Genomic DNA, 17,088 nt, shown 5'->3' on the forward strand with positions numbered 1-17,088 from the left:
AACATTGCTACATTGATGTGGGGAAAATGCTTATTCCTGGCTCTTTCTCTCTCTGGTTTTATCTCTGATGGGAAACCAGCCTTCCACAGTTCTTTAATTTTCTTCCCTTAAAGTCAGCAATAGCAAGATTCAAATCTGATGGGTAACTCATAACTTCCTCCAAGTTTCCCTGGTCCTGTGCCTTGCTGACAGCTGCCCGGCCATGAACCCTGTGTTCCTCTGCTTCCTCTAACTGCTTCTCTCACCTCCTAATCCTGGAAATCAGGCAATTTTTAACTTACTCTCATTTGGTTGTAAAAATTACATGCAAAGTATTCAAAAGGCAAAGAGGCACATGCATGACCAGAATAGCTGGAAGCTCATTTTGAAGCTAGAGTAAAAATAACAGTAGTTGGGCTGGGGTCAGGAAAAGGATGCAAGAAAAAAAAAGGCTGAAACACTGTACAGCTTGTGGGATTTGACACATGAATATCTTGAGCAAGTCAGCATCAACTAGCTTAAAGAAGAGAGTTGAAACAAATCACGAGTCAAGATGGCAATATTTGTCACCTCCATATAAAATCATCAACTAGCAAGTGCAATCTGAAATAAAGACAAATAGAAGAACTCAAAAGAACTAATAGTGACAAGCTGCTTATCTTTTGAGGAAAGCTGCTGGGTTTTGTCCTGCTGAGAAAGCTGAGACATTAAATGTGCTCTGAGGACACCCTGTTGGCTCCTGGCTTTCTCATGGATGAGACTGCTGTGGGGAAACTGGCCAAGGATTATATCTCATGTGGAGAGTATCAGTGTCTGTGCCCTGTCACAGGTGATATGACCCCTGCAGAGTATTTTGTTTATCCTTAGTACCTTCTGCTGACAAAGACACAGACACATATGTCCATACACATGTCTCTGGAGTCCTCTGTGTGGAGAAAGGAAGTTCCTACCCTATGGGGGAAAGGAGGTGGTGGTTGAAAATACAAGGGAAAACCAAGTCTGGAACAAAAGTTCTTTTTCCCCTCTTTTGGGAAAATTAGGGTGGAAAAGAGAAATTAGGAGAAATTCATACAGTATTTCATATATGAAGAGGAAAATTCCTAAAAAATCCACTTCCGAGTCATTCAGAGGGTAAACACTGATTATACATTACAGGAAAAACTTGGAAGTGCCTTGCAGAGGGATCCCTTCTGAGGGATCCCCTCCCTGATTCTTTTTAATCATGTAAAACTGAACACAGATATTTCTTTTGGTTTTTGGTTTTGGGGAAACCCCTTCCCAAACTCAACAACCTTTTGGCTATAGTTCATCCTTCACCAGAGTACTACTTCTAAAAAAGAGGGATGTTTTTCTGCTGAGACACACACTCATGCAAGCATCTCTTCCTGCATCTCAGATGAAAATACATCAACTGAGAAGGGTTCAAGTTCATTTGTAGGCTCATAGGCCACTGCCAGAGGATGCCTCACCAAGGTCATGGTGGCTGTCCTGTCATGTGCTGTATTAAACCAGCCCTGGAGGGTCACCATGAACAAATGGAGTATTTGGAACTCTGACAGAGGGTTTTAGTTCATATATGGTTAGTTCATTGAAGCTAATTTATACATTGCTACTTAAAAGCCACAGCCTTGCTCATTATTCCCCAACTCCTAATGATGGGAACAACTTGTCCGAGCAAGCCCCATGAGGGTGCCCCATGAGGGAGAGTGAAGCCAGCAGGAATCTCCCGAGGCTCAGAGGTTCAGGGCAAGGTGAATCAGGGTCACTAGTTGAAAATGAAACACTGCCATGTCTTTGCCCTCAAGAGGGGACAGCCAGGGAATGTACGAGCTGGTGATTGCCCGATTACAGCAGCCCTGAGAGCGCGGCTGTTCCGGGACAGACACCATCCCCACGTGATGAGGGGAAGTGAAACCATGTAAGAACTGGATCCAGCACTGTGAAAAAGAAAGAGGTATGACTGGAGGGGTATGAGACCTGCCCGGCTGAGAACAGCAAACCCAGGAAGAAGCAGAAACGTCCTACCCTATAGCAAAATCCATTTTGGAACAGAATAGTTTCAAGCAAGCTCGGTGGGACTCTTTTGAACAGTCTGCTGCCTTTCCCCCTTCATTTTACTTTGGAAATATTTTGGCAACCTTCTTTGTCAAAGAGGATGAGGATGAGAATGAAATCCAGGATGACGATTGAGGGAGAGGTATGGAGAGAGGAGGATGAGCCACAATGAAGATAGGCAAGACTTGCTGAAGTCAAAAATTCCCTGGGCATTTGCTGTGCCCAGTCTCTTTGGAGACTGCCTGCCTTCACTGTAGATGGCACCATTTGCCTGGAAGTCTTGAGCACAGTTGGAAAAATGCTATCACAATTTCTTAGACAGGGAGACCAAGGCAGAGTACTGCTGGTGAACACCCATATGGTTTGAAACTTTTTCTGTCATGAGGCATACTGTGATTCCTACAATCTTTTATCATTCTTTAAACATAAAAAGCATATCATGACCTGATGGTCTCCCTCTAATTACAGAAAGTCATTACAGAAGGTCCCTTCTTGATATGTGTGAGAGTGCTGACAGAGCTCAAATTTGGGAACATCTGCAATACTGATCTGCAAGACAGACTAAAGCAAGTACTGACTCACAACATCTGAGGCAAAGACTTTTTCACTGGAAACAATATTTTAATGAAAGGCAAAAGAAGCAGTTAAGTGTATGCATCAAACATGAACAGCCAGCACTTACTGGCAAACAGTATAGCAGGATTTTATTGCAAAAGCAAGCACTTACAGATTTTGACAGTGCATCTATTACAGACATTTGCTAGAGAGAAGCTCAGCCCTACAGGATCATTCCTTGGGGTCCATTGTGAGAAGAGAGAGAACTGCTTAGTCAGAAGAAGTGCAGGTGCAGAGTGCATGTGTTTCTGGCAAGACACTGAGAAATTACCACCATCCTCGTGGTAACATCTGTGACTTCTCTCTTTGATTTATTTTGAATTTTGTATCCAAATATTTGAAGCTAATGCTGTGGGTGGATATGTTATTTTGTGCATCATGTGAGTGAAAGAAGAAGTTCATAGACCACTTATTAATCGAAACATAAATTGTTTGTGGTACTAGCTTTTTCATACCTGGGAGATTTTGAGAAGTTCCGACTGAAATCCCCCTACACACTTTCCTTGTTTTTCTCAGTGGTTTCAGCAGCTCTGTGAGGGTTGAGTTTTGTCTATGGTTGATGCAAAAAGTGAGAAATACAAGTTTATTTTTTCTAGGCTTGCACGACCATATTAAGTAAATGAGGTCAGGCTTCTAAAAAATCAAACAACAGCAAAATTATTGGTATAAAAAGTCTTGCTTCCACCCTCTGGCAGTTATGGCCAGACACAGAAGTTATTGGAAATTGGCAGTTGGCAGTTATTGAAAGACACAGACAACCTTTTGAGGTGCATCTGGAATTGTGCCAGGAGGTTATAGGTGCCATTATGCACCTGGCACACACCTTTCCCCCTTTTTGCAGCCTGCTACACCTCACAGGCAAGTCTTTGTTTACTTCACAAAAGGAAAAATTATTGGTTTTCCTAAGAATGAAAAGAAGTTTTGTTTGCTTGTTTAAAAGCAGGATTGCTAAATAATAGTGGTAGGTTCTAGTGTTGGGATAAAAATTAATTTCAGCATAAATATTGCATTTACAGCTGTTATTTTTCTTATGTAAGTAGTAATATATACATGGAGTTCTACTAATTATAGCAATGGATACTTTTTTAATCAGAGGGCATTCATGTTAATTCAGACTTGATTGAAACTAGAATTGCCACTGCACTTAAATGCTTAAACAAAGCAATATTCTCAGAATCAGAGACCTAGAGTAGAGTGTGGTTTAGACCCCTATTCCATCAGCACATGCACTGAAGTAGAAGACAGGGTGGTGAGCTGCCATGCAGAAACCCATGGAGTGCACACCCAAATGGAACTACATGCCTTTGGAGATCCTGGTCTGTGCAAACTGACCTTATCAAACTGAGCAGAAGCTTGAACTAGACCATCTCCTGAAGTCCCTTCTGACCTAAATTATGGTATGATTTTATGCCAAAATAAAAATAGGCGATTTTTCTCATGGGATATGCCTTATGTGCACAGATCTCACCTGGAGTTCTATCCAGGTTGAAACCAACTTCCTGAACTTCTCCCCTTTATCTATTCCTTGCAAATACAGTTTGTACAAATAGGAATCCATAAGTAGGCTTCATGTGAGTAAAGATGAATGATGCCTGTAGTTCATCCTTCTTTCAGAGAAAAACTAAATGTGACAGCATCTGCAAATCTTCTGGAGTGAGTGTTCAGAAGAAGTGATCTTTCATGATGGTTTTGAGGTTTTTTGCATGATGGTTTTGATACTATGATGCACCCAAAACCCATTTATGAGAGGAAAACAAAGTTATATAAACACAAACCCTCCACAGGTGAAATCCAATGGTGTAACCTCATGCAAATTCACTTTTACTGTCTTGCATTAATAGATGCATGTAGTCTTTTATTTGCAACTCTACACACTTCAAACAGCAGTAAAGCTAATCCTGCAGGTAATTTTAAAGGAAAATAATTCTAACTCAAATAAGCAGTTCAGCTCTTTCAGAGAGAAAAGGACATATGACTTCACAGTTTCACTACCCTCTGCTTTTAACTCAGCCATAATCACCACTTCTCACTTGGGGTGCTGCTGCTAGTAACAGAACTGAAACAAATGCTTCTACCCTCTTGTCCTTTCTTTTTCCTAGCTCTCCATTTCCAAACTGCTGTCTGATCACTTTCATGTTTATTTGTCACTGCTGGGTCTTTGGAAAAGGGGAGCTAAGATTAGATAGCAAGCTTTTCCTCCAAGATAATGCTAAATACAGATGCTCTTTTCCCAAACACAAACAGAAACTAATGGACTTTGTTGTCACTTTGTTGTTTTCAGCCATTTCAGACCCCAAAGTGGAAACTAAGCTTATACCCAGTCCAGACAAAGCTCAGGACTCTAAGAAAATGGTGGAGATGAGCTGCTCAGCAACAGGGAAACCAGCTCCAAAAATAACCTGGCACCTTCCCAGCATCCTGCAGCAGAAACCAAGGGAGTACCACATAAAGTTCAGCAACGAGACCGTGACTGTCATCAGCAATTTCACCCACACCCACTCCAAAATCCTTCAGGAATACCCCATCACCTGCGTGATCCAACACCCTTCTCTAAATGTGACCCTGGTCCCGCCCACAGACAGCCTGGAGCAGGGTCAGTATGTAACTCTGCTCCTGCTCTGGAGTGGGGCAGAAAATGGGAAGCACCTTCTGGGGCAGATCAGACAACTCCTCAGAGGGTTGGGAGCAGGTGGGGAAGGCACCTGGAAGAGCAGCTGTGGCTGGGCTTGGGAGGGATGGAGGAGGTGCTGTGGAACATCCAGATGCCCTGGCCAATGGCACTAATGTGTTAGTGCTCCTCAGGTCCCCTTACCCACCGTGATGTGCCCCAGTCTCTGAGAAGGACTATTTGTGACAGGGTTCCCTGTCACAGGACATGACAAATCAAGACATGCCAGTGTTGGGTAGCTCAGAGGGGCTGGGTTCTGCAGGCCTGACCTTAATATCAGACTCCAAGCACAGGTCTGCTGGCAGTGCCACCTGTGTGCCTCATGCTGGAACGTGCTCCCAGTTCCCCTATCCACCCAATTTCACCACAGTGAATGGCCAAGGGGTGCTTGAAACGGGGTTTGGGTTGTTGTTTTACTTCATTCACAAACTGAGTACCTGCTGCTTTCCCCACAGGTCCAGAGAGAAGCGTGGCACCAGCTACTGCCATTGCAGTGGGGATCCTGGTGCCCCTGATCTCCCTCCTCCTCCTCCTCATCTGCCTCCTCTACCACCGCCTCAGGCACCTACGTGACCCAGAGAGAAACCCAACCTGGCCATGCTGGGTAGGTCTGCCTTTCCTCAGGGGGCCACAAAATTCCCCCCCACAGGTCTTGGGGCTCAACACCACACCCTGGCTCTGCCCAGCCACACCAGGGCTGCCTGCACACTGCCCAAGCCAGGCTGAACCTGGGCTGGAGAGGGACACAGGAATGAGCCCCCAGCCAGACAGCTGGGAAGGAGAAACCTGATTCTGCATAGTCAGCCTACAGGTGCCCAAGAGTCCTGACAGTTAGAAAACATTCATTGTGCCAATGACAAGGCATGCTGCACTGGAAGCATATTAGTTGTGTAAGCAGTGGCCAGAACTTTGCACTGGTCTTCTGCAGCTCCTAAAATAACCTCCCTCAGCACAGCCAATGCAGCTCACGAAGGCAGCAGCTTTGAGGATGGGTCTCAAACAAAATGTGGTCTTAGAGGAAAACCATGCCTCTGTGAGGGAAGCCCAGGGTGCCATGCTGAGGCACTGCTGGTTGTCCACCAAGGCTATCCTAGTGCAAGGGGTGCAGGATACAAGCTTGACATGGGGGTAAACTGAATGAAGTGGCATCATTTCTGAAAATCACAGTCCAGTTTTGTGAAGGCTCCTCATCCTCCTTGCAGTATATGCCTAGCATGTGCACCCTGGATTTTGGTGAAAATTTTGGAGAAAAGGAAGCAGTGGAGGAAATGTAACACATCTTCCATGGGTGTTATACCTCTAGGTCCAAGCTGAAGACTGCTGGTGGGATTGCAAGGGGAAAACTTTAATTTCTCCTCACAGAGAGATGCAAGGACTCACTTGGGAATACAAATACCCAGGATCTTTACCCTCACACTTAAAACATCCATATATTTTGAAGAAGTAAAGACAACAACCTCTCTTTCATCAGGTACTTCCTGCCTGCACCAAAGCCAAGAACTGCAGGCAGTATGGAGCTGGAGGCAGGTGGGCTCCTGTGGTGTCCCCCAGCCTTGGTGCCTCACTGAAGACCTGAGGAACAGCCCAACCTACACATGCAAGAGAGAAACTCTTAAAATGGCACCTCAAGCTTCCAAGCAAACCTCATGTGATTTCTCCAAGAGAAATATAAAAAGGGACCATTTACAATAGTTATTTATTTATTTTATTACAATATAATATTTTGTTTTGTAAGAAAAAGTGTAAAGTATTTATTTGAAACTCGGGCTGGCTATGTGGATCCATTTAGTGGAACTCATGCTTTGTATTTTTTTTTTTTTGAGGGGGGTTTAACATTGTTTATTACTCTTTGATATTTTAACATTGTAAACTCAAAAGTGGATGGGGAGATTGTCTGAAACAAGGCAGAATTTTGTAAGGCTACTGGCTTGGAAAGTGCTGCTGATGGACCAAAGGAGTCCCCCACCAGGAGCTGGGCTGCAGAAAACCTGTGGAACAGCCCAGCACACTGCTCAGGGTTTGAGGCTTTCAACTTCAGGCGTTTGAACTTGTTCCCCAAAGGGCACAAGAGATCAGGCCAAGACTGCAACCAGCCTGAACTTATAACCCAGGTGCCAGGAGCAACAGGCTTCAAGCCAGGAGCCATGAGGAAGTGCCAAGTCCAATTTCCAGCAACCTCTCCTGGAAAGCAATGTAAAAGGCATAGCCCCCTTCTTAATGTCCCTGATGGATCAGAGCTGCCTTGTGCTTCCTGGCATGCCACCCATCTGCAGGAGGAAGCTGGGCAATAAAAGGGCAGTTGCAGGGTTAGTAGGTTGTCCACTGCACATTGTTTGTGTCCTGGTGTAGTGGCAGGTGAGCGCAGTGGGAAGCAAGAGGCTGGTGGGTCTGAGGAGGTGGGTGCTTCATTTATTTCCTTATGGGCAGATAAGTACCAGTGCAGGGCAAGGAGTGTTCCTTATTCTGACAATGCTTTGCTTCTAAGCAATGGGCCAGAGCTGAGCTGCAATCTCCTGTAATTCCCTGAATTGTATCATACACTCATGAAGTTTTGTAGACTTAGGGAAGGAGAAATGAGCCCACCTGGCTCATGCTGGTCTTGTGGGAAGCCACCAGTGCAGGCTGCTTCCTCTCCCTCTGGATTCCCGGAGTAAATGCATGTAATCTGGTTTTTTCTCATCCATAGATTTCCCACATGAATCACTAAGTTGTAGTCAAAAAGCTAAGTGAACTAAAATGAAAGCAAGTGGGTGAGTTGAGAATGAGTAAACTTGGTCTTCGCTATAAAACACTTCTTTAGCCCCCCCTAACACCTAGAAATAGCATAATTGGTTAGTAGAGGAAAGGGGAACTGGCTGCAGCTGTTAGGATTTGGGGTTTTTTCTCTGTAGCCCCCTAATTGTCAAAGGAGGAAGTAATGATTTGTCCAAACTTTTCCACCATTGCTGTTTCATATCTTCCTTTATGAGGGAAGAGGCCAGGGGAGAAGAAGGTTTTTCCCTGGGTTTGTGGAGGGCAGGAATGGGGCAGCTTGAACAGGCTGTGTGGCCTCAGCCCTTGCCATTCTGCAGAGTCTGCACTTGCAACTCAGAGCAGTTTATTTGAGTTTTAACATAAGGTTTTTGCTTGTGTTTAGACTAAGGTTTTGTTGTTTTTGTTGTTTGGTTTGTTGGGGGTTTTTTTTTAATTTAAAAAATATAAAACCAAATCTCTTGAAGAAACAGGGAGTTTGGACATGGGTGAAGAAAAGGATTTCCTGAGGGTAGAGAGAAAGGCACAATGCCAGTGAGAAATCCATTCAAACCCAGGAAAATGGCAATGATTGTCTATTATTATTTTCTACAAGTGGATCACCTGGAGTGTGGGAAAGCAGGGCTTTTAGTCACAAAAGTATCTGTTTGTGTGGGGGTCTGTAATTTCTTTTACTTTTTAGCTGAATGTACAATTTTTTAAAGCTTTTTGAGGTTTATGCTTATGAGCATGATAAGTCCAGCAGCTGGGTGATGGATGCAATGGCTGACCGGTAAAATTCTGTACAAGATATATTTTTTTATTCATGATATCAGAATGAGAACATGACATCCAGTCATGGAACACTTAAAACCAGTACATGCACTTACCTTCATGCTGTACAAAGCCATCTACTAAGGTGCAGTGCCATAAAAAGCTGTGTGCTACTACTGTGGTGTTTGGCTTCACGTACCAATGAAATGAAGGCAAGAATACAGACTATGGATAATTAACTGACTGACAGCTATGGGGGGGAAAAGCATATGAAACAGATACAAACCATCTTTTGTGGAATAAACAAAAGCATGACTGAGAAGTTTTGACTATGAATGATGAACATCCTAATGGCTGTTATGAGATTTCTTTGTGATTAGTTTGTGTTTGTCTGTCCAGTTGCTTCTGTTAACAATTTGTAAGAATTCCTTGGAAGTTATATTTCCAATGGGTTTATACAGATATCTAGTATTTAATAAATGTGTGATTTTTAATAAATTAGTGAGTTTGATCCCCAACATCTTTTATCTACTGTCACCTTGCATGGCTGTAGGTAGAGGCAGTAGGTGAGGTTGAGAATGAGAAATAGAAATAAAACTGGTAGGATATTTAAATGAAATAGACTGCTCTATTTTTCTGCTCCAATGCAAGTGATATGAATTAACTTTATAGCAGATTAACTTTGTAAGTAATTGGAAGCAGACCACATTTTCAAAATAAATTCTACAGGAATGTTCTGAGTTACTACTACCACCACAAAAAAAAAGGAAAAAAAAAAAAAAAAATAAAAACTCCAGGATTTTTGCTTGTTTTGAGGCTGGGCAGTTTCCAGTCTCACCCAACTCTGCCTTTGGCTACTTTGTGTCACTGCATTTTGTTCAGCCTAGGGACAAGTGGTGTTGATGCAAGGTATAATTTCTCCTAACTGATGGGAAAAGGGTAAGTGGGAATTTCACATTCCTGCTTGCCTCTCACTTAGATAAAACTGGTCCTGGGCAATGTGTCTCTCTTTATAAAGCAAATGTAGCCTGCACCTCTCAGCTTTGGGATCCTTTGACCCTGACATTAGCTGGTTTGGGTGAAGATTTTAACTCATGTAAGAAGTGTCCATTAAAATAGTTGAGATAGATACACAGATAAATAAAATTATGGTTCTTCAGGCTGCATAAAATGCCCATGCTTCTCTTTTGGCATGCCAGACTGTTTCAGAAGTGTATTGTGATGGTGTTTTCTCTGCCTAGATACTGGGTTCCTGGTTCTAAGAGAGCAGTAAGATGCAAGCAAATTGGCCCCAACACATCTGGCTGAAGATACGACTTTGAAAGGTAGCTGAAATGTTTGTCTTAGATATTTTACAGGCACTGGCTGAAATAGGAAAGAATGTTTTTCTTCTGAAACCAGTGCTGGCAGAGGCATGGGACTAAATTTGTACAGTGAAAGGGACCTTTGTTTTGGTGATAGACCTTTGAAAGCATCAATCATCAATTCTCTGTTGCGTGACGTGGGGAATGATTCATCTGAATACCACACCAGTTAATTTTCTTATGAAATCAGACATGGAAGAAAATATAACCTATTGTTTTTCATTCAATTTTCAACATTGAGCCCCTGGAAATCAGCTGAAACAAGAGAATTGCACTAATTGATTGCATTTTTCTCTTTTATAAATGAGGCTATCAAGCCAGGCAGATACAAATCAAGTGTGGTTTTGTTTTCACTCTCAGTACACCAGAAATTGCTCGTGGTTTTGGAAGCCATACAAAGGGCCTTCTCATATCTCTGCTGCTTTCATCTTTGGACACAGAAAGCTACGTGTGAAAGGAGCACTGAATACTTGTCCAACTCTTTGTGGGTGGACTCCCTTGTAATCTGCTCAACTTTGAGAAAAGCTACCTGAAATTTCTGGGAAGCCTGAGAGAATCCTCAGTCTAAGATCCCTGCACAATACACAGTTTTAAATTCCCTAACGTGTCAGAAGCTGTGGTCCTTTAACCACCCTGAGGAAAAGGCAGCTTTGTCTAGTAAAAGAGCACTTGAAGTTGTACATGAAAGGCTAAGATGGAATGAAAGCTTTGCAGAAAAAAACTCTGCACTTCCTAGTAAAAAGAAAAAAAAATTTTTTTTCAATCAGAATATTTTATTTTATATTACCCTTTACGTAAATTACAGAAAGCCCAGGTCGCATCATAAACGCCCAGGCTTACATTTCAATTTTAACAAAATCAATTTGTCTTGAGCCTTCCTTGTTTACAGGAATGTAGCTATTTTCATAAATGAGATTGTGGTGGAATTTAGCTGCCCATCATCTGAGTAACAAGAAATATCATTGTTTGCTGCAGGTTTCTCCCTAAATACTAGAACTTATACACAAAGAGGAAAAAGGGGTAATGTCCAAGTGTAGTTTTCTGAGAATCTTTGCATACCTACTTTAAAATGGTTTTGTTTTAAGCATATTAGGTGTAGGGTGCATACTTTCTAAGATTAATTAACAGAAATTAGGTGTCAGTTGTCTACTCAATACTTCAGTATTTATATATATAACTTCAATATTTCTTTCTGAAAGTCTGTATTGTAACAATTTCCAACCACATCAAGACGTTTGGAAGATATTCCTTGGAATCTGGCTCAGGCTGCACAGGGAAACCAAGACTTTGCTGCATCACTAAGAGAAAGTGCTGAGCTCTCTGCAGGCTCCATTGGGGTGAAAACTTTCTGACTAGGATGCAAAACAGAATGGGGCCACAACCTGGGTCACAGGTAATAACGTCCCAGGCTAAAAGGAGGTGATGCACCAGGCTCTCCAGTGAGCTCTGGACCAGCAGAAGGACTTTGTGGTCATTGTGCAGGTTTAATTCCTCTAGTCTCAGCTTTGTGACTCTGTATCACTCTGCTGTGGATTTGACAGACATGGGTTGGGAGGCCTGGAAAAACTGAAGCCAGAAACTGCCAAGAAACAGCATCAATCATCAACAGTGAGACAGATTTTTCCTGAAAGGTGAGCAAGAAGGCTTGGGGACCCCCTACTTGATTCTTTAAAGGTTCCTTCATCCCCTTAGCATATTTATTCTTTCTTTGCCCTTTTTCTTGTCCATGGGATCCAGATCTGATGCTGAACTATCACACAGTGCAAAATCTCTGTCTCAAACAAGTTTATCCTTTGTATTCCTGTCACTTGACTCAGCCACCTATTTTACCTCTCCTGGTTGTTTCAAGGTAGTTTTGTCTCCCTGATATTGTTCTGTCTTACCACATCTTTGAAGTTGCTGTCCACCTTCCTGGATCACCTCTCTTCTGCTGGGCACATCTTCTTGTTCTCCATCTAGGATTGTCCTAGGGCTGAGCTGGGAAGTGGGAGCTAGGGAGGAAGGAGGGAAGGAGAGAAAAGGGCAGAAGGGCACACAGAGACTGAAGGCAGGGGAAGGATCTCAAAGTGGAGCCATATGGGGAAATATTCCCAGGAAAATTCCCAAGTTGGTAATTTGTTAGAAAACATGAGCTTAGGCCTTGGCTGAGGGAAGCAAGTTGGACAGATTCTGTTTCTGTAATCTGACCTGTTGCCAGGACCTTCTAGAGATGCTCGTGCCATTTCTGTCCTTTGTTATTTGGTATGTAACTTTTGCTCCACAACACTCAGCTGGCCAGTAGGATCCTTGCCCAGGTAAAAGATGCAGTGAGGTTCAGAGGACAAAGGTTCTTGCTGTAATCGAAATATCTGAGCCCATTTTGTTGCCTGGACAATGAAGAACTTCTAGAAGGGAAGGACTGGTCATTATTTAAGATGACTGCACCAATCTCCCCTCTTATATATGAAAGAAATTGAAGATGTCACAAAACCTTTTACATGTGTAACCTTCCACTGATGCCTGCACCTGGGTCTGCTTTCCCATCTCCAAACAGGCTCTGGGGATTGATGGAAAAGAGCAGATCTGTTCTGGTAAGTCTACAGCACCTTGGGTGGAAGATACACATTGTAGTGCTTGGTGTTTGTGCTGGTTGATTAGTGTTAGCAGCACTGTCTGTTTGCTTGGGGTGGTGATGTGCTGCCCCCATGCAGCTGCACATGTGCATTGAGCATATTCACCTCCATGGGCTCTTTGGCCTTTCTAAGCCAGGAAAGTTTCCTGTATGAGCTCAGCAGCATGAGCTGCATCCTCTCTTCTCCACACCTGTCCTTTCTCATCCTGAGATCCATCTGCCAAAATCTTTGAGATAGACAGATAGATAGATAGATAAATTGTTTTGGTTTTTTGTTTTGTTTTGTTTTTAAGATTTCTGAGTTTGTTACTAAAGAGCCTGAATTTCTTTGGCAATTTGGACCCTGGCAAAGGGGACATAAGTGAGTTGTCATTACTTTCTCTGCTCCATCTCATAGAGTTTGCTCTGGAGCATCTCTCAGCCAGCCCCTGGGAGCTCACTCCTAGCCCAAAATGCCTCTGCCTTGCTGGCAGTAGGGACACCGCTGCTGCCCAAAGCACAAGTCTGGGACAGAGGAGACTGAGATGGCACCAGGCATCAGGGGAGAGAAGTGGAAAAGCCCTGAGGGACCCTGTGGAAAGGCTCTGACCTGGTGGTGTGCACTGGTTTCACTGTCCTGCTCTTTGCCTGCAGTGCAAACTGCTGCTGTAGCTAGAAATGAGAGCCTGGATGGACGTTCTTCCCCTAATGGAGGTGCCAGGGGAGATGTTCTGCAGTCCATCTCACCTTGTATGGAACTCATCTACAAAATGGGGAGAAGGGACCGGGTGGAACTGTAAGAAATCATAGAGCTTATGAGAACAAGGGAACTTGATGCTGCTGCCCCTAATGGAGAAAAGAGTCAAATTCATAAACAGCAGAGATGAACACAGACTGGTATTTGCTCCCCATGTTCTCCTGTAAAACAGCCTTCTTGCTTTCTGGCAGACACTCTGTGCAGAGTGCAGTGGGTGTCCTGCTGTGAGTAAAACTTGGAACCTCACGTGGTGCTTGATCTCAGTGCTGGGTTACTGTGGGGCAGGAGCGGCACTGTGCAGTTTTATAGTGAACCCCTTGGGCAAAGAGCATCACCTCTGTGTCTAGGAGCACCATCACACCCCTGGCTTTCCCCTGCTGGAATTATATCACACATCTGGGGTGAGGCAACTTCAGCCAAACCTGTCGCTCCACTGACTCATTGCACAATCCGGTTGGTGGGTCTGGTTTGCTTGTGGGTTGTGGCAAAGCACTGGCACCTGCAGGTGTCTCCACACTGCCCTCCTGATGGGGAATCATCTCCTGCTCTTGTTTGTGACTCCTTCATGCCAAGTGCAAGGGAGGAAAATGGTTTCCCTGAGGACTCCAGTGTTGGCACACAGGATAATGTCTGGCAAGCCACAGTGGCAGTGACCCACAGGCAGCATCTCCCTGCCCACCATCCCTTTCCTGCCAAAGAGAAAGGGAGCAGGGTCTGTCAGGGCCTGTGGCCTCTTCCTTCTCCCCTCTCCATCACACACCTCCCACACATACCAGGAAAACTGCAAATTTACACCTTGAGAGTTGCAAATACTTTTGATAGCTCATAGCCGAGCTGGGCCGGATGGGGTGAACAAGGGACATCATCAGGCTTTGCTGATGGAGAGAAAGAAAACCAAAGAAAGAACAAAGTGGCTCCTGTTCTGTTTCATCTCTGGGCAGCCAGTGGTGACCAATGATTGACAATGGTGCTGCTGACTGGCCACCAAAGAGTGCTCTGAAAAAAGAAGACAAAATCTTCTGTAGTTCCCTTAGGCATCCCAGCTGCCCACCGAGGGAAGTGAGGAGAGGGATGAGCTTTCCTGGGCAATTGCTTTGTCCCACAATAATTTTCCCCCTGCCCTTCTAGGCTGAAATCTGCCACCTGCTGCTCTGTGGAGGCTGCAGCAAGTGGAACCAGCAATGGGTGAGTGGAGCACTCTTTCTCCACACCAGCTTAACCCTGGAGCACCAGCACCTTCCCCAGCAGGCAGAGAGACACAGACACCACGCTGACTAAAGTACACAACCTGGGGACAGTAGCCAGTAAACTGGGCATGAGTCAGCAGCAGCCAGATTGGGTAAGGCTTGGTCACAGAGAGCACAGGGCACTTTGCTCACAAGCTGATGCTCTGCCTGTACATTCCCTTTGTCGGTGTTGCTGAACTCAGGGCAGGGGATGGAGCAGGTCTGCATTTCCAGCGCACATGTCTGGGTGGTGCACACTTCTCTGGGGAGAGGCTGGAGCAGAGCACACCCCTCTGCAGCCCTTCCTGCTGCCTCCTGCCTGCGGGGTGCCCTGGGCTGCTCTGCCTCCCCACAGCTCTGCAGGTGCCCCAAGAGGGGAGCAGGGGGCTCTGGGGAGCGAGAGCTGCTTTTGCTGGGTGGTTGCTGTGCTTGCTAAAGAGCCTGACTGCCCTCCATTCCCAGGCTGCTTTCCTCCTCTCCATGGAATTGGACAGCAGAGGATAATGATGTGATGGCCACCTGCGACAACAGGGTGTCTGAGGACATCTGGTGGTGGAATTCCTTACTCCAGTGCTCAACGAGACGGGAGCGATGTGACTGCATGTTTCAAGGCACTGTGGCCTTCCCTGAGCCAATTGCTTTTCCCCCTGCCCTGATTTGGGGATTTGCTCTGTTCCTGGCTTTGAAGGAAACCATCCAACCTGATGCCATCACCATAGCAGCCCCTGGGGGAGAGGAAAATATCTACTGCAACTTCTCACTCTCAATGGATGTTTTGCAAGTCACCTGGCAAAAGAGAAATGGGATTTCCCTCCAGAACCTGCATCCCAATACACGGGCTGAGGCTAATAGGATCCTTTCAGAAGAAGGTGTGCTTCACTAGAGCAACCCCAAAGGCCTCAGCATCACCCTCCAAAATCCACTTAAGGATGACTCTTATTACAGATGCATTTTCAGTGTGTTCCCTCATGGCTCCTTCAGCAAAGAGATATGCCTCAACACCCAAAGTTTGTTTTCCACTAACATCTTCTCTCTTTCTGGCACTCAGTTTGGGTCTGATGTAATCAGGAGGTGGGGATGTCATTATACTATCCACCACATGCAGATTTTCCATGCAGCAGCATCTCCTTGGTGGACAGTGTCCAGATTACCAGACTAGAATTACTACCTAACCAACTGTCCTTTTAATTGGACAACATGTGACATTGGCCTTAGAAAAATTGAAGAATTACTGTACCACGTGTGGGTTTTGCCATATTGTGTACCTGAAAGCTTTCAAGTAAGAATTTGCTTTTACATTCACTCTAACATTGTTTGGGAAGATCTGTTCTATTTCCAAGGCAACACTTTCCTCAGGGGAAGTGAAGGCAAATAAGCCAGCAGATCCTTTTGGGTAAAAACCTTGTACACAGAGAGAAACCCACCCAGCTTTACTGTAAACTCACCACAGAGTGTAAAAAGCACCTTCTCTTTTTGCTGCCAGCAATTTCTGAGCTCACACTGGAATTCCATTCCCTCCTGCCCACTGAGGGTCTCCTCACTGCAGTGTGCTCAGCAACAGGAAAACCCACCCCCAACATCACACTGACAGAGGCCTGGAGGAGACACCACGTCCAAAACACCAACAGAACAGTAACAGCAGCAAGCAGACTTACCTTCTCTGCCAACCACCTCCATGCCTTGTGCTGCCTCCTCAAGCACCCACAAAGAAGGAAAATGAAGGCACTTCACCTGAAAAGAGGCAGAGAAGGGAGGCTGCAGTTGTGTAGAGATGTGTAACATGCAGTGGGGAGCACTTGGGGAAGGATGTACAGTTGTGGGACGGCAGCTTGTAGGTCTTGTTAGACGACTTTCTGCAAGGCCAAATCTCATGCTAGATGAAGATTTCAGGATTTGAAACCCTCCAGAAGACTCCTCCCTGTGGTACCTTTGTGTGTGTGTGGTGGATTTGTGTATATATAGATTAAATAAATATGTACATTTGTGCATACACAGGATGTCTACATTTCCACATAATGATTTATGTAGAGGAGCAGTACACACAGCTGGGGGATGCCAGCAGAGCAGGCTCCTGGCAGACAAGTGCAGGGGAAAAACATTTCACACAGCTGATCTTGCTGGAGGATATGTGTCAGGAAGGATGGCACACTTCTCTTGTGATGAACCATTGTTCAGAAAAAGAAACACAAACGGATCAAGAGTAAAAGTTCTGGGGTTTGATACAACCTGATACCAGGGAAGTGTGAGACATTATCAGTATTTATTTAAAAACATAAAATAAACCTTTATCTTTGGTAGAGTTATATTGTTACATTGTTCCTTTCTCGCCT

The sequence above is a fragment of the Zosterops lateralis genome, assembly GCF_965231275.1.
Source record: "Zosterops lateralis genome assembly, chromosome: 2".
Taxonomy (NCBI): domain Eukaryota; kingdom Metazoa; phylum Chordata; class Aves; order Passeriformes; family Zosteropidae; genus Zosterops; species Zosterops lateralis.